The following is a 25,704-nucleotide window of genomic DNA, read 5'->3' as shown; positions in this document are numbered from 1 at the left end:
CAGAGCAGAAGCAATAAAAGGGGCTGGAGCTGTCACAGGCTGGCTCTCCCCGGGATTTTTTATCTTGTCCATTGCTGTGGGCTGGTCCACATCCACGGACACTGGTTGCGAGGTGTCCACAGGCTTCCCCTGCCCACCGTGGGGCCGTGCCACAGGTGACTGCTGCGCTTGACCGGCACTTGCATGCTGTAAGCAATGCTGTAGCCCTGCCAGACATGCAGGATCCAAGGTGGGGAGGGAGGACTGCAGGAGCATCCCAGCAGGGCTGGGAAAATCCCCATTTCAGGATCAGGCTCTGAGGAGTGGTACTCCAGTGGTCTGTCTGGGGCTCCCCCTGCCCTGACCACAGTAGCCAGCATCAGCACAGCACAGATGCTGGGACAAAGCATGGGAATTGTTTTTTTCCCTGGTATTCAGTGCAGCCCTAATTCACTACTATGTACAGCTTTAAAAACAGCTTGATTTGTCTCTTCCAGCTCAGACCACTGCATTAGATAGTTGCAAGCACTCAGAGGTTAAATTAGCCTGTTCACTGGTGAGTCCAATCCTGCCACAGCTTAGCCCCTGCCTAGATGCTACAGCAAGGAAAAACGTGGTCTGTGCCATAGCTCATGCCTGAAATGAGTGCTTCTGGGCCCGAGCCGTGCTTGGCTGCAGCTGGACGAGGTCTGACTCTGCTCCCCCTGACACTGGAGTCAGGAGTGTCCCGTGGGAGGCAGTGACCTGCCCCAGCGCACCATGAGACAGCGGGGAGGACGGGGCATTTGCACCGGGGCTGGGATGCGTGGTCCTCGCACTGGTGTGGCTCCGGGACACGACACGGGGTGCGAGCAGGATCGCATCCGTGAGCTGGAGGTGCTGTCCTGCTGGAGCCGGGACACCCAGGGGGTCCTGGGCAGCATGGGGGACAGGGCAATTCAGCTGCCAGCTCGGGCAGCACAGCCTGGACTGGGTGTGCATCCCCCCCCCCCCCGCCCCAAGACGCTGCTGTGGGGACCATAAAGCTGCCCCGGGGCTGGTTTGGGCAACAAGCACCTCTCTGCTGTTGCAGCTGCTTTTTGGGGCTCTCTGCAAAGCCTGGCAGCAAGCGTTGGGCCCCAGCTGCCTCTCTTTTCCCACTACCCTCGCCCTGCGCTGGAGATCCCAGCTCCCCGGAGGAGATGCTGTCTTTTCCCTGGCACAGGGACAGAGGCAGCGGGTTTGACACCAGCTCTGCTCTGAGCTGGGGCTGCCAGGCGGTGGCACTGGGACCAGGGCCACGTGTTTCCCAGTAAAAGATGGAGCAAGGTGGAGGGACCGCATCCCCGCCAGCCCAGCGAGGGTTGGTGGAGGAGCATCACGAACTGCCGGCTTGCAGCCGAGCTGTGGGTTTGTTGCTGTGTCCGCTCCTCCGCGCTCTCCAGCGTGCCTTTTTTCTCCTTGAAAAGCCTCAGGTTGCAGATATCGCATATCTTCCGGGTGACAAGCACAGTTTCCAAGGCAGGCGGAGGCGGAGAGGAGGGGGACGAAGGTTGTGGTGACCTGGACCTGGCCCTGAGCACAGGGGAGCGCTCTGGACCGATGCCGGTGGGAGCATTCGCACCCTTCCCATGGCCAGGGGCTGCTGGGTGAAGGTGGCCCTGGCCAGAGCAGGACCACCGACCGTGGAGAAAAGGATGTCAAAAGCAAAGACGCCGTCTCTAACGTCTAAGCGCTGCCCTCGGCTGGGCGCTGAATTTCGGCATTGCCCAAACTCACTGGAAAAGTTCCAGGAGGTTTGGGTGCCACCCCAGCAGCCGGCGCAGCCCCTGCGTGAAAGTCCTCAGCTGCCGGGAGCGGGGTGGGGGTGCGAGCACCCGACCCCCTTAGGGAATTCGCCGCGAGAGCAGCCCGCTTCACCCCGGTCCGAGCTGGACCAAGCTTGCAGGACCCAGCAGGATGGGAGCGAGCGATGCTTGCGCCTGGACCCCTCGGAAAGTTGTCGCCACGTGGGTGTTTGTTAGCTCTTTCTGACGTTGGCCGATACCCAAATAACTCCAAGCCGGTGCAAAGCTCGGCGAAGGGGGAGAGCGAGGGCTGCGGGGGCTGGCTGGCCCCAGCCTTGACGCAAGGGCGGTGGGTGGCGTGGGACGAAGCCAGGGCAGGGGACGGCGAGAGGATGAGTCACCCAAATACGCAGGAGGGGAAGGAGCGGAGGCAACGACGGCTCAGCCCACGGCAGCAGCCGGACGGGGCTTTGCCTCTTGCAGGGCCGCTCTGCCCGGTTTTGGGAGAGGAGCGGGACGGTGCCCCGGGGTCACCGCTCAGGGCCAGGGTCCTGAGCCCAGCGCTGCCCGCGCACCGTGGGCAGGACAGCCGTGTGGATGCAGGAGAAATATCCACTAGAGGGGACTGTGCGATCGCGTGTGGGAACGTGCAGCTGCCAGCCTGGCTCTGTAGAGCAGGATCTGGCTCCTCCGGCCGCAGGGCCAGCGCTCCGTCCGGCCCTCAGCCTGCTCGGTTATCCCAGCCCGGGCCCCCAATGCCCCCCGCATCACTCCCGCTGGGCACTGCAGCCCGGGGGGCACAGCTTACCCAGGGCCGACCGGAGTACCATGGGGTACGGAGAAAGCAGTTGCAGCTGCAGGCGCTGGGGAAATGTGCTGGGTTGGCCCCAGCCAGCAGCTAAGCCCCCACCCAGCCGCTCGCTCACTCCCCCCCCCCCCCCCGGTGGGATGGGGCAGAGAATGAGATGGGCAAAAGCATGAAAAACTTGTGGGTCAGAAGAGGAACTGCGGGTCTATAGGGTCCATATAGAAAATACCCCTGGAAAAAATGCAGGCTGCAGCCCCCTGGCAACTCAGGGCATCCCCCCTCCTCCTCCATACCTCCCTGCTCGGCTCTGCCCCTGCTCCCCCCCCGGGACCCCACAGCTCTCCCCGGGCTGAGACTGTTCATCCTGTCCCTGCAAGCCCAAAATCCCCCAAGGACCCAGGGCCGTTACTTTGCTTTTTCCTCCCGCTCACCCTGAAGCTGGAGCCCATGGTGTGGGGCAGAGCTGGGGGTGCCGAGGGCAGGCAGAACTGGGATGGTTTCTGGTGGTTTCCTCTCGCCGTCCCTTTGTCCCCCAGCAGCACGATATCGTCTCCCTCCCGGTAGGATTAATGGGCTTTGCTTCTCTATTTGTTACACAAGGACTTAAGTAATGCACTCCCCAGAGAGAAATAAAGCTTCCTTTGCCCCAGCAGTGCTGGGGAGGCCAAATCAGAGCCCACGGTGATGGGCTGCATCAGCTTTCTCATGTCCTTCAAGGCTCCACACATGTTAAGCCCGTCCTTCTGGCAAAAATCCTGCAAAATGTTTATTTGTGACTGTGTTAACAAACATGCTTGTGGAACATGTTGTGTTTAGATGTGAGCATGCCATCTTCTCCCTGTGTCCCCGGGGCCAGGCTTGTGGGCAATGCGGGACCAGGGTTCACAGCTGCCAAAAACCGGCCGCTGATGCTGCTGACGCTGCACTCGCGAGCACCACAGGGACCGGCAACCCCAAACACGAGGCCACATCGCCTGCTGTTCCCATCAACCACCAAACCCGACAGCAACATCCCGCCAGCTGCTCTTTCCTGGAGGTTCCCAGCTCACGGTCCTGAAGCAGGGATGCAGCCAGGGGAAGGGTCTGACCACGATTTCATACAGCCCTGGTGTCCTGCAGCCGCTGGAGCACAGACACAAGGGCTCCAGGGATCCCGTCCAGCTCCATAAATACCTGTCATAGGGGAGGACGCTGGTCTCAGGCCACCCCATGGGCAGACACCCGTGGAGCTGAGCTTGCACATCCCGCTCCCAGAGCCACCCTTGATGGGTCTGAGCTCGTCCCCATCCCCGGCTCCCTCGACCGCCCGCTAATCCTCGGCTGGTGGTACCAGCAATGCTCCCGGGATGGAGAGGGCACCTTGGGGAAATGGTGCTGCTCCTCTCCCAGAACAGACTTGCCCTGAATACATACTATTTTAAACTCTAACTTGCCAGATTTTGGGAGAAACTTGCCTTGGCTGTGTCTGGGTCCAATCCCCCATGTCCCAGAGTCAACATTCAGCATCCCCAGGTAGCCGGGACTGGAGCCGTGTCTGGTCTCTCAAGATCCAGGGAAGGGAGATTAATAGCAACAACTGAAAGGCTGTTAGTGAGATACCGGGTGAGAGCACTTGAGGGTCTATGGAAACATAGCTGGCTGTCCCCAAGGTCCCCAGGTCCCCCGTGACCTGCTCGGTGCCTGTGGCGTGTTTCCATCATGCCAGCCCCGTGGGACCCCCAGCTGGGCAGCACCTGCGCTGCCTTCAACGCTTGCACGTCCGCTGGTGATGGCGGTGAGTCATCCAACGGCTCCCAGGGATGACTCCAAAACGCCGGCAGACTTTGGGAAACTCCCAAAGGTGCTGGGATATGCAGCAGGAGCAGCTGTGGATGCCAGGAATCGGCCTCTGTTTAGTAAAGGGGAGGCGAGGGGGCCCCGCCGTGTGTGCCGGAGGATGCGCCGCGAACAGGGAGCAGCTCGTGCTGCACGAAGCGAGTCCTTCCCAGGTGAAGGGATGGGAAAGGCAGCGACCTGCTGCGCTTGGTGCTGCAGAGCCACCTGCACCCACTGCCAGCGCCACCCGAGCGAGGCTCAGCGCCGTCACCACCGTATCGCTGCTGAAGGCACCGGCTGGGAGCAGGCGGCAGCCGGTGCCTGCTCTCAGCCAGCTCTCCACCCCGGTGGGGCTGGGATCGCTGCTGCCTGTGTCACCCTTTACGGCACCGTGCCCGCCTGCATGAAGCTTCTGGCTGGGCACCGGCTGGGAACCACCTGGCTCATCACCCCAGCCCGGCGGGGGCTGCTGGGGCGAGCCGTGCCCCATCCTGCCCAAGGGCCCTGCTTGCTTCCCCTCCCAGTTACGGCCGCGCCAGTTTATGACTCCATCAGCCCTGAGGAAGCATCGCAGGGAGCAGGTCCCTGAAGCTTTTCAGGTGTTACCACCCCCTCCTCTTGCAGGCATCGCCTTTGCTCTCGGCCCCACACCTCCCCACAGCTCCCCACAGCCTCTGGAAAAACAAACGCATGCCTTGGATGCCTGTTTTATTACAGGTTTTCCCTTTCCAGCCCAGCAGCGCAGTCTCATGGTGGTGCTTCCCGCTCCTGCATCTCGTACACATCCTTTTTTATCACGGGAAAAGTGCTCGCGGGATGGCTCCTGGGGACGGGCACTGGTGCAGGTGGCAGCCGCAGCCCGGCCACGCACAGCCCCGAGCTGCAGCTCGGGACACAAGCGCTGCTGTGTTGGGGCTGCTTCGCCCTTGCAATGGAGCTCCTTTCTGCAGATGCCAGTTTATTCTCTGCAGGACATAGCAGCCCATTAGGAAACACGTCTGACTGTAAACCTCGCTTGTCCGGCACCTCCTTGGTGCAAAATCGATCTCTACCGACAACTTTTCAGATGATGAAAGTGGAGGCACAAAATATGTTATAGTTGCTTCATATATAGCAGGATTGAGACTGCCCACACCTATGGGTGATAGGAAAATAGGGAGAAGAGTGTCCCACCCCGATCGGCATGGGTCTGTGATGGGGTCCCTGCTTTTGGGTGTTCATAAATAAAGACCACAAAGAGTCCACGAAAAAGGGCAAAGCTCCATGTCTGCTCAGCCTGGCGTGGCCTTGGAGCACAATGCCGGAGTCCAGCATCCCCCTCTCATCGGACCCCTGTGCACAGGGCTTTTGCAGCAGTGTTTTTTGGCTAAAAGGGTTTCAGAAGTGCCCGAACTTTTAGGGCTGCCTGTTCCCAAGAAGCCATAAACTTTTCTGCATCTCTCCCTGCAAATTTGCAGCATTGCAGCCCCAGCGACGACCCAGCACCCATCCAGCCCTGGGGACTCCACTTTTCTGCGCCGCCCAGCTTTGCGATGTGTCTATCGAACACATCAAACATGCCGGGAGGAGCGTTTCTGGTCCAGCACCTGCTTTCAGTGTGCAGCATTGTTTCCCCAAAGCCCAGGAGAACAGCAGAAGCTCGACGCGGTCTGACCCCCGTCAGACCCAACCGGCTCCGTCCTGCTCAGAGATGGTTGCTTCATCCCAAACTAGCTAATTCTTGCTGCTTTTTCTATTCTTGCTTTTGAAGGAGGGAGGGGAGAACAAAACAGCCCTCAGGGTGAGGTTACCTTCTTAACTAACGAGGCTGAGAGCTTTGCAGATATTGTGCAGAAGGAGAGAAAAATAAGGAAAACTGGGCAAAACCGGAAAGGATTGGGTTCAATTGTCAGACCAATTAACCTAGATCCGTGCTCTCCCTCTGGATGAATAGCTCGTTATTATGTAATTGCTCGGGCCCAGCTCCTGATTGAGAGAAATTAAAATCAGACACTGAACAAGGCAACCTGGTGTGGAGACAGGACGTGGGAGCTGCCCGGGGAAGACATCCGTAAGGCAAAACCGAGCGAGAGCCCAAGCCGTGCAGGGTGAACTTGAGCCTGAGCTTAGAGGATCTTGCTGAAACCAGTATTATCTGGACCATTTGCACCATCCTGGACCCAAAATGTGGCCGGGCTGGGGGATAATTTGGAAAGGCCCTGGAGATGGTGAGCAGGTGGGAGGTCCTGGTTTAGCCAAGCACTTAAGCATCTGCATAATTGCAATGTAGCTGCAAGTCCAGCTCAGCTCAACAAGGGATTTCAGTGAGATATGTGGTGTGCTCAGTCAGGGACAAAGTGGTTTGGGAGCTCTTTTGTCTGGAGAAGAAATAAAATTCATTGTAAGCCCTACTTGACCCTTTCCTGCATGCTCTGTGTTAGGACCCATCTGCCCAGAGAGGAGGAAAAATTCCATCATTACAGACTTTTAAATCTATACCTAATAAAAAAAAGCCACTAATCCTAATAAATCAGCATGAGAAAACTAGCCAGTGCCATAGCTGAGCAGGGTTTTCCATCTGTAAGGTTGATGAGTTCATATGCAGTGGGAAATTTAAATGCAGTGTTTGGGAAAGGACTTGCAGGTTTCAATATTAGCTTAAGAGCAGACAAACATGTTTTTCTGCTGCTGAAGTGGAAGGGGATCTCCTTGCAGGAGGGTTGGCCTTTCCCATCGCCTGTGTTTTCATCTACCTCTTCTCCCGCCTGCAAATTATCCACGGAAGGGAGTGAAAGCTGCAGAAAAACACCACGCACGGCTGCACGCCCCGCACGCCGTTTGTGCTGCCGTCTCAAGGTACGATAGCAGCTTTGCTTCCAACTGAACTGTGCCAGTGCCGGCTGGCTGCTGCCTGCAGCTGCTCGCCCTCCTGGCTTGACACCCTGCAATATCTGCATTTCCCCAGGGATGTTTTGGGGTGCTGCTCCTGCATCTGGTTCTTGCTAGCATTAAACTTTTTTCCAGCCCCTTGGCTGAGCCCCCAGCCCTGATCCCCAATCCTTAGCAAAACCCCACTGCAGCGTGTGTTGCAGAGATGATGTTTGCTGTGCAATACAAAGCAGGTATCTTTAAAGAAAAAAAACACTGGATACCCTAAATTAAGCAGCTTTAGCTTATCCTAGTACCAGGCATCCTTGGCTGCCGTGTCCTGTGCCCACACATGTCCCCAGGGCTGGGACAGCCACCCCACAGGGCTGAGTGCCAGGTACAGCTTTAACCCACTTGACTCGCCCCAATCATTCTTGACAGCTGCTTTAAGTTTTGCTAATTAACTGGGTGTCCCGAAAAGTCCTAAAAACTGCCACAGATCAAGCAGAGACCAGCAAAGGGCGAGAGGAGCCCAAACAAACCCTCCCTCCCCAGCTGGCAAACCCCAAAGGCTCCAGCAACACAACGTGTCTTTAGGGAAACCACCAGCAATCTGGCTACACCACGTGTATTTATTGACATGGAAAACAGCCGCCCTATGTTTTCCAGCTCCGTGCCCTGGACATAACCCGCAGTCACCAACACCCTTCAAAACATCCCTCTCCTGAGATGTTTGGCGTCTGCCGTGCTCCGAGAGGGTCTGAAGGGCCCATGTGCGCTCGGGCGGTTTCATCCGATGCTGAAATGGGCTCAGGATTTTCCTACGAATGCCCCAGGATTAAATTAAAGAGGGTTTAAGCAGATGGTCGGTTCTCTGCTCTTCATAGTTGGCAAAATGGGAACCATATCGCTGAATTGTCTACCAGCACTAATTAATGTTTGTAAAGCGCTCTGCTCTGCAAACTGCTGCCTACGTGCTAAGTGCTATCATTAGTATTATTACTAAGCTATTTATGCCTGTTCCAGTGCTTTCTCTTCCTTGTCCCAAAGGGCTTTTCCTCTTCCTTGTGCAGATGTACTGGGGCTGGGAAGAGGAATCAGCCCTCCCAGGCTCCGGCTGGCTCTAGCCCAGGCTCAGATCCTCGGTTTGCCGGCAAAACCCTCCATTTGTGCCAGCACCACCGGGCTGGAGCCACCGGCTCCACAGTGAGGGCAGGAGCAGCCGGAGACTGGGAGGATCTGCCCAGAGATGGGGTTTAGCATCATCATGCCCAGCCGTGGGTGAGATGGTTGTCTTGATGCCTTTCCTGATTGCAAAATGGACATGATGCTGCTTCCCTGCGTCCTTCGTGTTCCCACAGGGAAAAGCTTTCTTGGCTCGTAGGGGCTATTTGCATCCTTCTCTCTGTCGCTGCATGGCAAAGGGTTTTGCAAGAGAAGGGAGGGATCACACATCCTTCCTAATGACTTAAGAGGAGACTGAGGTACAGAGGAGGTTCAGTGATGGATGAGCTCAACCGTGGTCCATGACAGGCCCTTGTCCCCGTGCAACAAACGGGCAGTGACGTCTGCTGCTGCTGGCAGATGGGACAATGCATTCCCTACAAATAATCATCCTTGCAAGACAGTATTCTGCAAAACTGCAGGACGGCTTCTCCCTTCCCCGCTCAGTGAAGCCATCATCAGAGAAGCAGCTCACAAGAAATTGCGGCTGCTGCCTCTGGAAAGCAGTGAGAGGGCAACAATCCGCTTGTGGGTGCACGGAGCAGCCAACGCTCCCCACAACCAGCACCGAAACTTCGGAGCACAAGATCTTTACCCCGATCAAGACCCTGCTTTGAAATCCTTTGCTCAATTAACCTAATCAGGCAGGATGTTCCTGAGCATCCCCATGACATCTTTTTGATACAAGAGTGGCTTTCATGACTCAGTCGGGAAAGAAACTGCCCAAGACAAGAAACTGGGGAGGAACCGACTGAAATACCAAATGCGCTGAGCCAGGTACCCAATCTGCTACAGGGACACAGCAGGCAGCATCCACACCCCTGAAAATCCGGGGTGAGGAGGGCACCTTCACTGCCATCACCTGCACAACCAGCAAAATAGCTGAGGACCGATGCTATGCTTCTGATGGGAGGTTTAGGGCATGAACCATCCTTTTTTTTTACCCCGTAGCAAGTGCATGAGATGAAACGAGGCTCAGAAAGCTGGATACGGGATGCAGGCAGAGCGGGCAGCTCCCGGAGCGGGAGCAGAGCTCGCTCCAGCGAGGGCAGGAGGTGGCACAGGTAATGCCGCCCCACTATGGCCCTGGGCCAGGGTGCATTTGCTTTGCAGAGATTGTTCAAAAGAATAGCAGAAAAAACAGCTCCAGCAAGCATGCGATCAACGTTTTCTGTGTGGTTTGAATTATCCATGACTTTTGACCCAAGATTAAATCTAGTGTGTAACTGGTGGTTATATATTGAGTCATATGAGCAGGCTAATCGCAGGAACCCCATGTTCTCCAAACAGCCTGCGCCCCGCCAGGGCCGACTGCAAACCGCTCACGTTTTCTAGCCAAAGCACCCTGTGGCTTTTGCATCATCCTTTTAATTCAATACTTACAAAGCACTTTTTTGTCCGACCAGTATCTCAAGCCCAGAACAAAACAAACCCAGCAATGCCGTGAGCGGCCAGCCCAAGGAAGCCAAATTTCCCGTCAAGTTTTGCTACTCGGTGGCTGCTCCGGTGTCTAGTAAAGGGCTGGGCTCACGCTGCAGCGTTTTTCTCAGCAGGAGCTGTCTCTCCTCTCCATCCGCAATTCTCCTGACGTGCATAGAAATAGCCTTTTGACTTCTACCTCTGTGTGCAGTTTGGGTGAAAATGAGCACTGGAGTCAGAAAGTATTAGCGGGGGGTAAGCGGCAGGTAAATGGGCTCTCCCAGGGTGCGATGCCTGCCTTGATACCCACTGGGAAGGCAGAAGGGCTTGGCACGACCTGGCCCTGGCTCTCCCCAAACTCATTTTTTAGCTCTTTGTACCTCCCTTCCCTTTCCTTAGGGCTGTGGGAGCCTGAACCAATTCAATTCTCCCAGAGAGCCCAGGTAAGAGCTGTAAAAGGCTGTTATCAGCAACAGCGATCGGGTAATACTCCCTGTGAGTACAATCCTGTGGGCTCACTGGGGTGTTTCCCAGTGCCGGTGACTGGGACAGGGCTGGCACAGCCTGTGTGTGCTTGGAGCCCTTTGCCTTCCCTCTGCCCGGGCAAACTGGGCAGCGGGGCCAGCCTGGGAACCCAGGGTGGACCCAAAACAGGGCTGATCCAGGGTCTGCCCAGGTTCCTGAAAGGGTCCATCAAGCGGGAAGTGTGTTGGAAGAAGTTTGTGATGTGCAGGGGGTCCCCACCGGCCCACACACGCCGGGTTGGCAGCGAGGGATGCATGGAGGGTGCAGGGGAGAGCGGGGTGAGGGTCCCACCGCCCTGGACCCATGCAGGCTTGGGGCTGTGGGGAGAGACACACGGCTCTTTGCAGCAGGGTTAAATTAAGGCTAAATCATCTCTTTTTTCTCCTGCAATAACTCACTGGCTGATAGAAACCCAGTGGGAAGAGCGTGACCTTGGCACGGGCTGGTTGTGTGTCCAGCCACAGTGGTACGGAGCTGCTCAAGAGGCATTTCATCACCAAAGGCTCTTTGTCTGGAAGGCCAGCCACTGTCCCCGACTGTCCCAGGAGGGGTGCTGGTGATGCGGGAGGCGGGGGACACCTCCACCCTGGGTTCAGAAGGGGGACAGCCCCATCCCGATGGCCCCAGGACCCTCCTCAGATGCCCTGAAGGATGGTGGTCCCCAGCAGTCCCCCAGCCAGCACTGGTTTTGGTGTCATCCCACGTGCCCCAGCACCCCGGGTGTCCCCCAGCTCATGGCAGCCCCCAACCCTGCACACCCGATCCTGCCGCAGGGAGCTCCCCGTGTCCCCTCGTGTCCCGTTCCACCTCCCAGCAGGATGCCCAGCTCCTTGCTGGTCTGAACTGGTGCAGGCATCAGCGCTGGGCTTTCACCTGCTGTCAGCCAAGGTGGCTCTGCATTGCTTTGCAGCGAAAATAAAGAAGCAGCTGGAGGGGAAAAATCCATGGTTACTAAACAGAGCTGAGCAACCGCAGACCTCTCACCCAGGAGAGGAGGAGGGCAGGGAAAGCGGAGCTGCCTGGGGGCACCCAGGGCTGGATTTCGACACCCTGCAGAAGACAAGATGCTTTTATTTAATCGTCTGGGTCCCAACCCTCCCCGTGCTGCCCCACGTGCGGCGGCGGCGGGGGTGGCTGTTTGGTCTGGCCGCGGAGCCCCGTACCGATAAGGAAGAGATGGACGGGAAGGGAGCGGCGGCGGCCGAGGGCCAAGGGGAAGTGGTTGAGGTTTGGGATCGGCTCTCAGGTCTTGCTTTGCCCTCTCCCCTCCCTGCTCCCCCGCAGAGGAGGGCGATGGTGCAAGGAGAAGAGGTGCCTGGAGGATGTCCCCAGGCCCCCGTTGCTCGGTAGCCCCTTATTTCCACAGCCCCTCTGCTTTGCTGTATCGCTTAGCTGATTTCCCCGAGTCCAACACCGCATCTGCTGCCACTCGCCCTGATTTGCATTGTCTTCGGGTCACTGGTGTCCCTCCTGGCAGTGCCAGCTCCCACCACGTCCCTCCTGGACAGGGGCAGAGGAGCAAACCCCTGAAGCAGAGGCAAAAATTTGCATTTTAAAATCTCACATCTGTTTTTTTTCCCAGGAGGGGGACCGGTGACTTTGAACACGTGCACTCTGTCACCTATCCTGTGGATGCCACCGCTGTCCTCAGGGGATGCTTGTCTGTCCCCAGGGCTTTGCCCTGCACGACCAGGTAAGGTCACGCAGGGACAGTCCTGATGTTGGGTTCCTTCGGTGCTGGCTGCGACAGCTCCGTCCCGCTCCACCTCCAGCATAAATCATGGCAAGCTATAAATCCCTGCCAGCCCTCAGGGACCCATCCCTGGCAAGGGCAACGGTTCAGCCCTGAGGCAGCAAAACCAAAGATCATGTTTTTCACAGGGTCGATATTACCCGCAGGCACAAACAAGAACCCCGGAGCAAGGGGGTGCTGGCAGCGCGGCACCTCGGGGCGGCACCGATCCAGCCGGACCCGTGCAGGGACGACTCGAGGTGCAAACTTTCGGCAGGGTGGATGCTTCCAGCCGGATCTGGTCCCTGACCTGGCTGCTGCGTGAATCCTCATGCCAGTACAAGGAAAAAGGACTGATCGGGACAATGGGGGCAGGAATACGCGGCGTTGGGGGGTTCAAGGCAATGCCGGGTGTTGCTGCGCTGCGGAGGGGCTGTGACCAAAGGGGACAGGGATGGAGCTGCCCCACGGGGTCTTAGCTCCTTCCTAGCCCCTTTCCCAGCCCCACGCTTTACAAACCCTCTTGTTCCCAGCCCCATAGCGGCTCCCAGCCCACGGGGACCTGTCCCTACCCTGTCCTGGCTGAGCTCTGCCAGCAGAAGGATTTGGGGACATTTGGGGAGATTTTGGACCAAACATCACAGGACACACAGACAGCCTCGCACCAGCTTTCTGTGGCACAGGCAGTTGAGAAGAGGCTTTATTTTTCCTAGTGTACTCCTCAAGTCCCTGTCTGCTGCTGAGATTACCTGGGAATCTTGATTTTCTTTTAAAAAACCATGTTTCCCTGCTGTGACAGCTACCACAGAAAGCCTGAGCCTGCCAAGGGTGCCATGAATTTGTCACTCAACAAGATTAAATGGGCTCTCGGCACACGAGAGTGGCAGGCAACCCTGGCAGGCGAGCACGAGTGGCTCCTGGGGAGTTATCGGGCACATCCCAGGGATTTGCCGGGAAGTGCTGGAGGAGCCTGCGCACCAGCTGCGATTGCGGCGTGCACCGACGTGGCAGGGCCCGTGTCATTTCTCATCACTGGCTGGCTCCGCAATCTCTTATACAGGAACCTGGCAGATTATTTCTCCATTTGTGGATGTGGGAGGTTGATAAGGAGCGGGGCCAGGAAGCAGAAAGACACTGAGCTTTTTGTCCTTGGGACTGTTCCGGGGCAGGCAGTGGGTGACCGTGAGGTGCCAGGTCTCCACCAACTATCAGGGGGATGCGGTGATTTGCCTTTTCTTCTAGAAATAGCCCTTTCCGCACTAGATGAAAAAATACCCTCATCATCTGCTGCCTGCTTGCCTCGTGGTCAATATACTGAGCAGCAAACCGGTGCCAGCCCTGTGCAGGGAGAGGCTCCCCAAGGGCATCTTCCTAATTTTGGTGGTGCAGGGTCATATTGTCCCTAATTCCTGCGACTTGAAGGTTCCCAGGTCCCCGGGTAAGGACCAGCCGATGCTGTTCATGGCTGGATGCGGGCCTCAACCCGCATTTTTCCCCATGCGATGGGCATAAGCATGACCCTGCTGCAAGCTACAGCCACTCCCTGCCCTCCTGTCCCCAGCTGTGTCCCCACAGCATGGTCTGGGGTCACTGGCCAGTGGCCGCTTGGTGGCCACAAGCTGGGTTTTAGAGGTGAGACAAGGTGGGGGCACCCGCATTCCTTGTACGCTGGTTTTCTAGTTCAGTGCCCTGTGTGACCGAGGGCAACAGTCACGTTTTGCATCGAGCAGCAGCACAAACTCCCTGACCTCCCCAGGGCTCACCAGGCACATAAGCCATGGTGAAAGCCGGTGGGGTTTCCAGCTGAAGGCTGTCCCTTTGCCAGAGCCGCTCGTCCCCACCGGTGGCCCTGGGGGAGCACCCCCAGCTAGCATGGCTGCAGGAGAGGATGGGGAGAGCTTTGGGCTCTGCCACCGAACGATGAAATGGGAACAGAGCAAGGGTGCAGCAAGGCTGCCCACTGTGTCCGGGGTGTCGAAGAGGGGTGTTCCCCCCCCCCCTGCAACAGCCAGGATGCTGTAACATCCCAGGAACAGCCCGAAGGTCCTGTTCCAGCTCCCGACCTGAAAACAAAAGTGCGTCTTGTTCCCATCGTGTTTTCAAAGCCAGAAAGGTCGGGGCCATGAGAGCCCTGCCAGGCTGGGCAGCACTGCCAGCTCCTGCCGCCCGCCCCGACCTCGGCACATGCCGGGACCGACGCGTGCCGCTGCTCCTGCCCGGCTGCAATGCTGCTTGCCGGCAGCGCCGGGCTGGTGAGAGCCAGGGGCCTCCCTAAAAAGCCCATGTTTGGAGAATCTTGCAATCTCCAAACAATCCATGTTTGGCAAATTGATGCTCTTGTTCCTGCTCCCTGCACTGCATGGGGAGAGCGAAGACGCGTGGGAATGCTATGTCTGGGAGGACCACACCACGGACCCCCTGTGCCCAGCACGGCCCCGAAGGCTCCAAAGCCACCGTGAAGGATTTCCTAATTCAACTCCAAATCCCTCTCCAAACCCAAGAAGGTTTTGTTCTTGTTAGATGGGGCCATCGTTAGAGGGGCTGGTGCTGCCAGCATCGAGGGCTTCATGGGCAGCCCTCCTGCTGGGATGGGTTGGGGAGAAATGCAAAGGGTCTATATGGCAGGAATAGCGGTGTGGCCCTGCCATCGCCATGTCATGCTCTGAAATATCCCCCTCGTCCCCGTGCTCGGTGCATGCATGTGCTGCTGCCTGCTCAGTGGAGATTATTAGCAGAGAAAATCGTTAGGCACAGGGACAGGAGCTCAAGGGACACGCGAGCACCTCCGTTACTTGGAAATCAATCTCAGCTGCCTGCCCAAGCTGAGTTTCCTCCAGCCCAGCTCAAAGCGACAGCAGTTTGTCTCCATCAGGGAGGATGAGGAGGTCCGACCGGAGTGGATGCTGGTCCTGGTCCTGCTCCAGCCTTGAGCCCTGGGGAGCTGCTCCCAGCCTGGGGTTCTCTGGGACTCTCTGCCCTCCAGATCCCAGAGCAAACGGCTGTGTTTTGCCCATGGACCTGGACCAGCCTCTACGGCCAAGCCCTGGGAGGAAAATTCTGCACTGGAGCCCTGGGGAAGAGACAGGGCTGGGCTTTGGAGCCAGAAACTGGAGGGGGCTGCGAGGATGTTGTGGAGGGGCATCACAACCTGCTTACCCCCTCGCTCTCCAGGAGTGGAGAGGGGGTACGGGGACCTCTGGGCTGAGCAGGCAAAGCTGTTTGCACACCATGATATTATTATTATTAGGGATAGTTGCCCTGCCCAGCCCTGCAGCAAGCAGAGCGCTTTTCGGGGGCTCCGTGCCTGTTGTACAGGGAGCAGCATACCCGACAGCCGTGACCGTCCCTCCGAGCACCCTGTGTCCCCAAGGCAGCTTTGGCATTCTTGCTGACTCAAGCCGACAGGGTATTGACATTCGTTTTGACCTTTCGAATCACAAGGATGTTCTGTCCTTCCCAGCCAAGTACAGCCTGGGTACCCTGTGGGTGGATTATACTGTATATACAGTGCCTGCAAATATGGAGCTGGCAGAAGAGAAACGTGTTTGTGTGCTTGCAGGGGTGCAGCAGTGGTGGGATCGGAGTGAGAAGCTGCTGCCAGTGGCTGGTTTTCCTCCCAGGATGCCCAAGCAGATGCAGCACACCAAGGGAGAAGGACGGTGATGGTGGCAGGAGAAATACCAGCAGCTGGTTTGGTGGCGGGGGAGAAAGGATCCTGCAAAAGCAGGAGCCACAGCCTGGCCCTTGAGCGGCCACCCCCTCGCCATCAGCTCCGGAGGCTGCTCCTGGCTCCCCGCGTTTCCCGTCCTCCAGCTAATTAAGCCTTTTGCTTTGAGAGAACATGAAGAACTGCAATTAGAAGACAACACGCAAAATCAGCCACGAGGGCCCAGCTGGCTCCTGAGGACAGTGCTTTCTCTCTCAGTCACCCAAAACCCCACTCTGGGCAGCAGCAGCGGTTGTTTCAGTACAAAACCTACCCCAGCCCCAAAAGCTTGAGCTGATACGAAAGGCAGCGCGTTGCAGTTCCCAAAGATGTAACGTACGGTCACTGACAGAACAAGCTCACGGCACTGAATTAGCATCTTCTCCCCTCAAGCTTGGCCCGTGCGCTGGCACATACCAAATCCTGTGCCCCGAGACGGCAACCGTGGCACGGAGCGGGGCAGAGAGTGGGGTGCAGGTTGCTTGGGGTTGGGGGGAGCCAGCCCCATCGCCCCTTCCCCTCACACGCCTTGGGAGCCGGAGCAGTCCCTGGATGGGGCTACCTCCTCCCTGCCCTCTGTAGCCAGAGGGTTTTGGCAGAGGGCTCCCATACGGCTCTTTCCAAGCTCTGCCAGCAAGCAGGCTTTGCCGCGTGGCTGGCTCCATCCAAGGCTGTCACGGCCCGGATCCGGCCACCCGGCAGCCCCATGGCGCCAGGGAGGCTGACGACTCCGTGCTCCCAGCCCAGATGCGCTGCTTATCTCTCCCTTCTCTTGCCCTGACGCATTTTTTTCTCTCTCTCCTTTCCCAGCCAGCTCATGGGACTCTTATCTCAAGCCGCAAATCACCCTTTCTCAAGGCACGCTCAGCAGCATCCTTTGCGAACCCATTTCCACGGGCTTGTGCATGACGTTAGGGGCACAAGTGACAACCTTGCAGCAAAACCCTTTTGCCTTACATCTTTATGCCACATTGATTTCCTCAAACCCCCTCCAGCAGCCAAGGCAGCGTATGGTGAAGGCAGCTTGGCCGCAGTCGCAGGGCATAGGCAGCAGAGCATGGACCCCAATGCCCAGCATTCCCTCCTTGCCACTGGGCTGTGGCCATGCAACCTCCAGAGCAGGGGAGGCAAAAATGGTGTTCGAAAGCTTCTGCAAGCCCCAAAAGCCCAGAGGGTTAATTCAAGGCGTGCTGCTCCGAGAACAGGGTTTGCACTTGACAGTTGGCTGCAGCCTCATGGTTTGTGGAGAATAAATAAAAAACAAGTGAGGTGCAGAGCCCAGGGCTGGGCTGGGAGCTGTGGGATGGGATGGGATGGGATGGGATGGGATGGGATGGGATGGAATGGGAGCTGTAGGATGGGATGGGATGGGACAGGATGGGATGGGATGGGATGGGATGGGATGGGATGGGATGGGATGGGGAGCCTCTGCTGATGCTGCCCCAAAACCACATGTTTTTGAGCATAAGCAGAGCAGGGATCCCACAGCTGACTACTCGATACACCCTGCAGCACCGAGCAATTACCAGCAGCACCTATGCCAGGTGCTGGACGGGGTGCAGGGAGCAAAGCACCACGCTCTCAGCTAGCTCAAATGCTCGCTCCTGCTGCCAAGTGAGCCTCGTGCATCAGAGCAGCCTCGGCCGTTGTCAGCCCTGCCCGGGAGGTGGTGGGTTCCTGGGTCTTGCAGAACGCTCGCTGGTGGAGGAGAAATCAATGCCCAGTCAGGGGTTTCTGCCATGTGGCTGGTTCATCCACCTTGTTGCTCCAGGGGAGAGGGTAACGTTCACTGCAGTCCCAGGCTGCGTGTCTCGCCAGCATGGAGCAGGTCTGCCCGGTGCAACGGCGTGGTGAAGCTGCAGCAAGCTCTGCGGTCTGCAACAGCATTGCCCAAAACAAGGGGCACCACTGGACCGAAAGCAACATGATGTGTTTGAGAACACACACAGCTCGTTACACCGAGCAGCAACCATGTACTGTAAAGGCTATTCCTTGGTTTCTAAGGGGAGGAGGTTTCTGTCTGCTCATCTGCCAGCTCCCCCTTGCAACTGCCCAGTTTATGAACCTGTTAGCTAGTTTAAAACATTATAAAATTTAGCAAAGGGAATAAAAGAGGGACCTCAGAGATCCTCCATTGTCCGGAGCTCATGGACACCAGCACCTGTGCAAAGGAGAGGTTCAAACCGCAGCCCTCACCAGAGGAAAGCTGGAGCAGGAGCCCACCAGGTTGGCAGGGAAACGGGACTGGGGGTTCCCGGCATGGGAGTAGCTCTGTGTGTACCCACACACACACACACGCGTGTGTGTTCACATGGACGTGCATGCCTGCATGTGTGTATGCTTGTGTGCATCCATGTGCATGCACATCCATGTGCGTGCATGTCCATGAGTGTGCATGTGCATCTCCAGCCCTCTGCATCCCACAGGGACAATGTTGTGTCCGGGTGGGAGAAGCCCCTTTGGAGACATGACTCCCTGGGGATTTGGCTGTGTTTCATCCCCACGCTGAAAATCCCATGTTTGCACACCCTCGTGTCCAGGCTGCCTCTTGGGAATAGTTCCTGGTCCGCACCTCGTCCCAAAGCACGCTTGCAAACCAGCACTGCTGTCAGCGGGGGCTCAGTGCGGGGGCTTTGTTTCAGGTGGCCGGATCCAGTCTGGTTCAGCCTTTCCTGGCTCAGAGGAGCCACTTTCCGCCCCTGAAATAGCAACTGAGATGATGCTCTCGGCAGCTGGGGATGATGATGCAAAACGCTCGTTATCCAGCAGGAACAATTAGACTTATGGCAATTATCTCTGCAGTTGCTGAGAGATGCCGGAACGGGCCGGCCAGCAGCCAGCTCCTGGTGTAATCCCTGGGCAGGAGAGACGCCGGCGCCCAGCCTTGCCAGGAGCTGCCATTGCCATGGAGGAAGAGCAAAAATGCAGCTGGAGCATCCGAAGAGCCTCCTGCAGCGCCAGGAGGGCTGGTTTTGCGCAGGAGCAAGAGCAAGGACGTGCAAGTGTTTACCTGAAAGCCAAATGCCCCTTTCTAATGACATTTGTTTGCATTCAGATTAATGATGAAATGGGCTGAGCCACGCTGGGTTTAGAAGATGGTGTTATGGACTGAGTTGCTTCGCGTGATGCTCCGACCTCCCTCTGTGCCGGCTGCTGTCGCAGGAGAAGGCAGGCTGGGCTCAGCTTTATCCGCAAGGTAGAAATGGGCAAAAGTTGGCTCCAGGCTGGGTCGAGCCGTGGGCACCCGATGGTCACTGAGCTGGGCAGCAGCTGCTGAGCTGGGCTTTAGGGCACATTCCTTTGGAGGAAAAAGTTAGGCTTCTGGCTGAGAAATGCCTATGGGGTAAAGGCATAAAGGACAACTTCACTCATTTCTCAAGTCAGAGCAACAAAGAGGGTTCTTCTTTTCCCCCTTGACATTATTTGAAAACTTTATTTTGACACTGCTAGAATGAAGCAAGCCCTGCTCCCCGACAGCGGCTCAGAGCCAAAACTCCAAACCAATCCCAGCTTGATAAACAACTCCTCCTTGGATAAATCAGAGCAGGGCTGGGATGGTGAGAAAGCTTTTGGGCAGGATGGGATGCGGCTGAGTACTGGATCACCAGCTGATGCCCGAGGGATGGCCAGGAGCGAGGGAGTGGGAGCTGGAGGGGTGCGGGGAGCCTGCTCTAGGAAAACCCAGGCCATTTTGCATTGAAAGCTTTATCCGAGGCAAGCATACCACCACATCCTGGCATTGTTTGTGCTGCAAGAGCCAGAAAAATTCCCAGGAAAGTTTAGCTACCTGGTCAGCAAAACCTCTCTGATACGCTTTGTTTATTAGCGGCTAAACATTAACCCCTTGGCAAACAGGGCTCCTTGGGGCCAGGGATAAGTGACCGTGACAAGCTGCCCCGCGGGCTGCCAGCCCCAAAAACAGGCGAGGGCTGCCGTCACGGCCGAGGAGGGGGACAGGTTGCTCCAGGTGGGGGGGACAGCAGTACCCCGGGGGTCCAGGCTCGGCTGCATTTGCCAAAGGGAGCCCAGGGCCAGGAGGAGGAAGGCTTACCAAAACGTTGCTCTCGCCATGCCGTAGTCCTGCAGAAATGCACCTTTCCCCACGTCAGGAGAAAGATTAAATGGTTTCTCGCTGGAGCTGGATGGAGACTTCTCCATCTCCCAGTGCCTTGATTTGCAAGAGAGATGTGTCTCCCATGACGCTAGCGCTGCCCCAGAAACCCGCTGCTCTGGCAAATAAAAGTGTATTCTTCAAGGACACCTGATTCATCTTGCAAAGCCCATGTAAAATTTGTCTGTTTTCAGTAATTAGGCCAATTATAGCAAAATGGTATTTGCAGTTTGAGCAAAGGACAGGCTAAAATCTTAACCTGATGCCTTTTCAGTGGTGCCAAAACAAAGTCCAAACAAAGCTCCTTTCCTCTCCCCCTGCATTAAGTAACCAAAGAGTGACATTTTGAAGTGCTCAAACATCAGGTAATGGCTTTTCCTGACACACTTGAAGAGAACCTGACAAACACACAAACAAAGCCTGACCCACTTTAGCAGAATAAGAACTACACCAAGAAAGGGAGCAGGGATTTCAATAAAGTCCCTAATGCAGCCTCATTAGCAAGTCTCTGCTACGTGCATCCAGATAAATTTATCTTGACAAGTCTGTCCTCTGAAGAGAGCAAGCTGTGAAACCCGCGCTGTGCCCACGCGCAGGGCAGCGCTGCTCTGGATGCACGAGCACAGGGATGCACACGCACAGGGATGCACGAGCACAGGGATTCACATGCACACACACAGGGATGCAGGAGCACAGGGATGCACACACACACACAGGGATGTGCACACACACACACACAGGGATGCATACAGGGATGCGTGTGCCCAGGGATGCACACATATGTGGTGTCCCACTCCACCACCTTCCCAACGTGCAGGGTGTGCATCCAGGAGGCCAGGGAAGAAATCCTTGCCCGGACCAGGCACTGGGCACTGCTTCAGGCTCTTGCAGCATTGCTTCAAGGCCGTGATTGCGTATCGAGAGGACAAACGCCGCTGCCTCATGTGTTTCGTGGCACGTGTTTTGTGGCTAACTCATTATTTGTAAATAACGGCAGGGATGTTGCTAAGTCACTGTGCTGCAGGTGAGAGCCAGCAGGGATTCGGGGCTGGTTTTGCCCAGTGGTAACAAGGGCACTTCCCTCTGCCGGGGTAGGTTTCCTCAGGGACACCCCAAATTCACACACCAAGCTCCTGCCTTGCTCCTGCGAGGTGACATTTACCCCTTTGCACTGGGTGGAAACTGAGGCTGGGAGCGCTCGAGCCTGGCTCTGGGATGAACTGGTGGGACCCTGCAGGGACTGGTGGCTCCCAGGACCCACCACCCCGCGATGCCCCACGGGCACAGCACTGCCCGAGCTTCAGAGCCGCTTGCGCCCAGAGACGGGCCAGGCTGGAGCCTGCGGCTGATCCGGCTGCCTGTTTTCCTGGATCCGTGCTTCTGCGTAGCTGACCTTGCGCAAGAAGCCCTCCGTGTTCCCCTTGCCCGCGCAGTAGCTTGGGTGCCTCCCCCGGGGTGGCACGCAGCCTGGGCCAGCCTCCGTGTTTGCTCAGCGGTGGGGTGGCATCAGTGAACATCACGAGATCGCTGGACACTCCCTGCGCCCTTGAATTGTCCCCATTCTCCCCCCGAGGCTTGGTGCACCAAAGTGCTGGCCTACATGGCCGGGCCAATGCCCTGCAGCTCCGACACCCAACACGGAGCTACGAGCAGCTTGGCCAAACCTCTTGTGCCACCTCTTGTCCCCGGCTCTGGCCTGTATGCCGGGCTCCCTGGGAGAGGCAGCCACTCTCCTCGAGGACGGCATGTCCTGGGCCATGGGACGATGGCCCTCGTCCCCACGGCAGCCCCGGGACGGGCCACCGCGGAGTTTCCCCAGCGGCTCTGCCAAAGCACGGTGGGCTCCAGGAGGGACTGGGGTGCTTTGGATGCATTTCCCATCAGCACCCCCCAAGAAGCCTGGGACACCAGTGCCCTGAAACGGTCCCTGAATGACGCCAGGACTCAAGAGAGGGCAGAGCCCAAGATGAAATTCCCATCTGGTCAAAATTAGGGGGATCTTGGCCAGGAGCCTCAGCAGTTGCAGGATCACAGCCACGACCTAATGAAAAGGTCCAACATTTCTGTGCTGCTGACCACAGCCAAGGGCTGGAGCTGTAATTTCTCATTCCTATCACCCCGCCCCAGGTGGCCACAACCCTGACAACACCTTCCCAACTTAGCAATACAGACTTATCCCACCACGGCAGCTTAGCAAGACTTAAATAGAAAATTCAGGCTGCTGATGCAGTGCAGGAGCAGAAGTAAGAGATAAAGTTCAACCTGGTGATAGCCACATAGTAAAACATGGTAACAGAGCTGGTGGCAACAGCACAACAAGCTCCAGATGGTCCGGCAGTAAGAAGCAGAGCCCAGTGAAATGCCAGACCATCAAGATAAAAACGTCAAGTCATTGTAAGGAAATGGTGAAAGGCACAGAGTCACCAGGTGCTGAATTAAATAACTGGTGGTAAATCCCTCAAAAGTTACCTTTGGAAGCAGACAAGAGGTGCAATTAGTATAGAAATTACAGAAAGAAGAGTAGGATCGGTATCGTAAAGGAAACAGGCAGTAACAAAAGAGGGTCTGGATACGGATTATTGGATCAGCTGGTTTTTAGGATAATGGGTTAACCAAATGTTTGGGTGAGCAATGAGTGTACATGATGGCTTTAAGATGTGGGAGATCAGATGGTTTGGAGACATTTGCACATTTCAGAAACTGGCTGTCCAGCAAGTGAATTATACAAAAAGCCACAATCAAATGCGAGGAACAGGTCGATCATTTGCACTTCAGGTTTATTACCAAATCCAGGGGGAAATTACTCTTTTCATTCAGCACTAAGCATCTTTGTTCATGTTTTAGCTGCCTCACTAGGAGTTTTCATAGGTTGCTCATTCAAACCGTTCTGCTGAGGAACTGACAGGGGGTGAAAAAATCCAGACTGAAAATTAGGAAGAACTGCAAAACAACACCAGCTCCACATGAGAACAGCAGATGGTCAGACATACAGCCCTTCCGTCCATCTCTGTCCGAGATGGAGACCTTGACAGGACTGCAAAGTGATGTGGATGGGGAAGACCATGTTGTTAGCGATATCTGCTGGGAACTGCATCACAAGGATGTAACCCAGGTCATTGAACAGTCACCCCATGGGGACAAGGGTCTCGCAGCTTGGAGCTCCAGGAGGGCAGGGGAAGATTAGGGCACACCAGCACTGCTCCTCACCTGAGGTCAACATTCCTCTGCATGCCCAAAAGTATGTCTTCTCTTCCCTGCCAGACCTGTCAGCTGGGTCTCACCTCTCCCCGCAGTCCTCACCAGGGATATGGACACGCTGTCACAGCACAGACAACAGCTCTACTGTGTCACTCCCATAGGTTGACACTCAAGTGGTGACCACACAGTCTCCTCCAACCGATTCACCAGCATCTTCAGTGATGGAGGAGACTGTTGAACCACAACCCTACCACAAAACATCTTTGCTCTCCCCTGGACTTGCCATGAGACATGACAAGCCCCAAATGACAGAGATGGGTCACCTGAGGGAGCTGGAGTTGCTGTTCTCACGAGAAAGAGAAGGTGAGAGGCAGGGACAGGGAGGAACCAGACAAAGCTGTGTGTTCCAGCTGCTGTGGGAACACATGACCCAAAATGGGAACTGAATGGCACAAAGAAATGCCGACTGACAGCACTTGAGGTACAGCTGAATGGTATCTGCGTGTTGTCACCTGCTCTAACGACTACCTGACTCAGCCATCAGAGGCAGGCGTCCAGCAGCCTAGCAATTAGCCGCCCTCCTCCGTAAAGTCAAGGGGAGTTAAAACCAGCACAGTACAGAGGAAAGTGTCCCCCACGGAGCCTGAATCAAGTCTCGCTTTAGAAACAGCCCATAAAAAGTGACAGAAATGAACCTCTTGGCTCAGCCGCATGCAAAGGACACAGCATCCTGTACCTCCTGCTTGGCTCAGTCAAGGACCATAAATACCACCAGCCTCCCTGCAGGGATCTGCTCAGCGGGACCTGGGCTCCCCTGGGCTCCTTCGCACATTCCAGCATCAGTGCCCGAGCTGGGATCTATTCCTGACAGTAGGAACAAAGTAAGCGATTGCATCTGCTATATTTAGAGCAAACAGCCAATATTCCACGTGTTTAAATGGCTACCAGCATTCTCATTTGATATATAAATAGCCTCTGTTTGCTTTTCAAAAGAAATTGGTTTAAAAAAGAAAATTGCCTTCCCAGTCATCCTCAGCCTGCAACTGTTGAGCAGGGGGGCCTATTTCAAATGAAAAATTAAATTATGCATTTTCTCTAAGCCAACCCGGGAAGAAAAACTCATGACTGTGGCTGGTATTATTAGCGCTGTGCTCTTTTGTGTTGATAGAGGGATTTAAACACAGCGGCAGCAGCTCTGAGGCCATTTGGTGCAGAGGAGCATCGTCCTCCATCTCCTAGCCTCCACCACACGCCATCTCCAGCCACCTCTTCCACCTGCAGGTCAGTCACGCCAGAGCCCCATTTCTTCCCCCTCTCCCAGCTTCACAGTGGTCCCAGTCCTGACACCAGATTTCTGTCTTCTTCCAGATTCCTCCAATTTCCAGCCCAGGCTCTCGGCCAATGCTCCAGCTTGCTTTCCCTCCAACTGATGTCAGCCGTGCTTCCTTCCTCGGGCAGAAAGCCTGGTCCCACGTAAGCATCCATCTTTAAGGCGTTATGAAGTCCCTATCCCCGTCACTCAGCCCCCTCAACGTATTGTCCCCAGTTGCACTGAAGTCAAACTACGGACACCAACTCACGAAAAAACACGGTGGAAAGCTGGGATCTAAAAAAGACAGTGGAACTGTTATCGAAATCCGGAATAAAACTCCTTAACATCGATGTGACATTAAGAAGCAGGCACTTTGTTTATTGCAGCGCTGGGGACATGGGGGATCGCTCCTCCAAAGGCACGTCCAGCTTAACATTACATTCATCAGTTTTTATAAACTTTTCCTGTCGAGTCATTGTTACATAAGCTCTTTACATAAAAATGCATACTATGCTTGCTCTTAAATTTAACCTTTATAATGATTGGTCTTTTGATTATATCACCTTATCAATATTCTTCTTTAAAAACAATCATTGGTCAATTTCACTTAGCTCTACTGATTGGAATCCTCGATACTCAAATCGAGATGCGAAGGGTAGGGGGGTTTCCAAGCAGCAAACTGGTGTCCATGACGGTTTCCTTAGTTTCTTGAAACAAAACATAAGAAAACCAGTAAGTTCCTGGTGAAGTTTCTATGGTTAGCTTATTTCAAACTTAACAATACTAAGGTTCCTATGGTCACACATAACACAGTTCCTGAAGTTTCTACGACTACATTTCAAACCTAACACTCCTGTACATTATGCTTCACGATTTTCTATTCCTTAATCAAACCTAACTCTCTTATATAACCAAATTTTAATTTCTTTATCAGAGTATTTGCAACAGAACCTTCCTGTGGGTATTGATTTAAGACAGAACAGTGCAATTTTCCCCCTAAGATTTGGCTCGAAAGGGAGGGACACACGCAAGCTCGGAAGCCACTGCCAGGCCAACGCGGGATGGTTCCCGGGAGCCCTTCTCCGGGGTGCGGGACCCCCCTTTGCCCCGCTCTGCCCTTCCTCCCACCTCCCCCCTGACTTGCTGGGGAGGGGAGGGGGGGGGGTCGCAGGGGCACGGCTCAAACCCAGGCCCGGGCCCGGGTCCAGGCCCAGGCCCAGGCCCAAGCTCGGGCCCGGGCCCAGGCCCAGGCCCGGCCCAGG

The 25,704-nt window shown here is 55.9% G+C and overlaps 1 long non-coding RNA gene across 1 annotated transcript; it reads right to left on the bottom strand.

Moving 5' to 3' along the window:
• Positions 1-22,688: 22,688 nt before the first annotated feature.
• On the bottom strand, positions 22,689-25,658 carry LOC115335804. Its single transcript, XR_003921538.1, has 2 exons — positions 25,006-25,658; positions 22,689-24,736 (listed from the first exon to the last, which is right to left on the bottom strand). It is a non-coding gene; the product is annotated as an uncharacterized LOC115335804 (long non-coding RNA).
• Positions 25,659-25,704: the final 46 nt, after the last annotated feature.

The sequence above is a fragment of the Aquila chrysaetos genome, chromosome 25 (genome assembly GCF_900496995.4).
Source record: "Aquila chrysaetos chrysaetos chromosome 25, bAquChr1.4, whole genome shotgun sequence".
Lineage (NCBI taxonomy): Eukaryota > Metazoa > Chordata > Aves > Accipitriformes > Accipitridae > Aquila > Aquila chrysaetos.
Note: the sequence above shows the minus strand (reverse complement) of the source record. Positions and strands in the feature narration are given on the sequence as shown.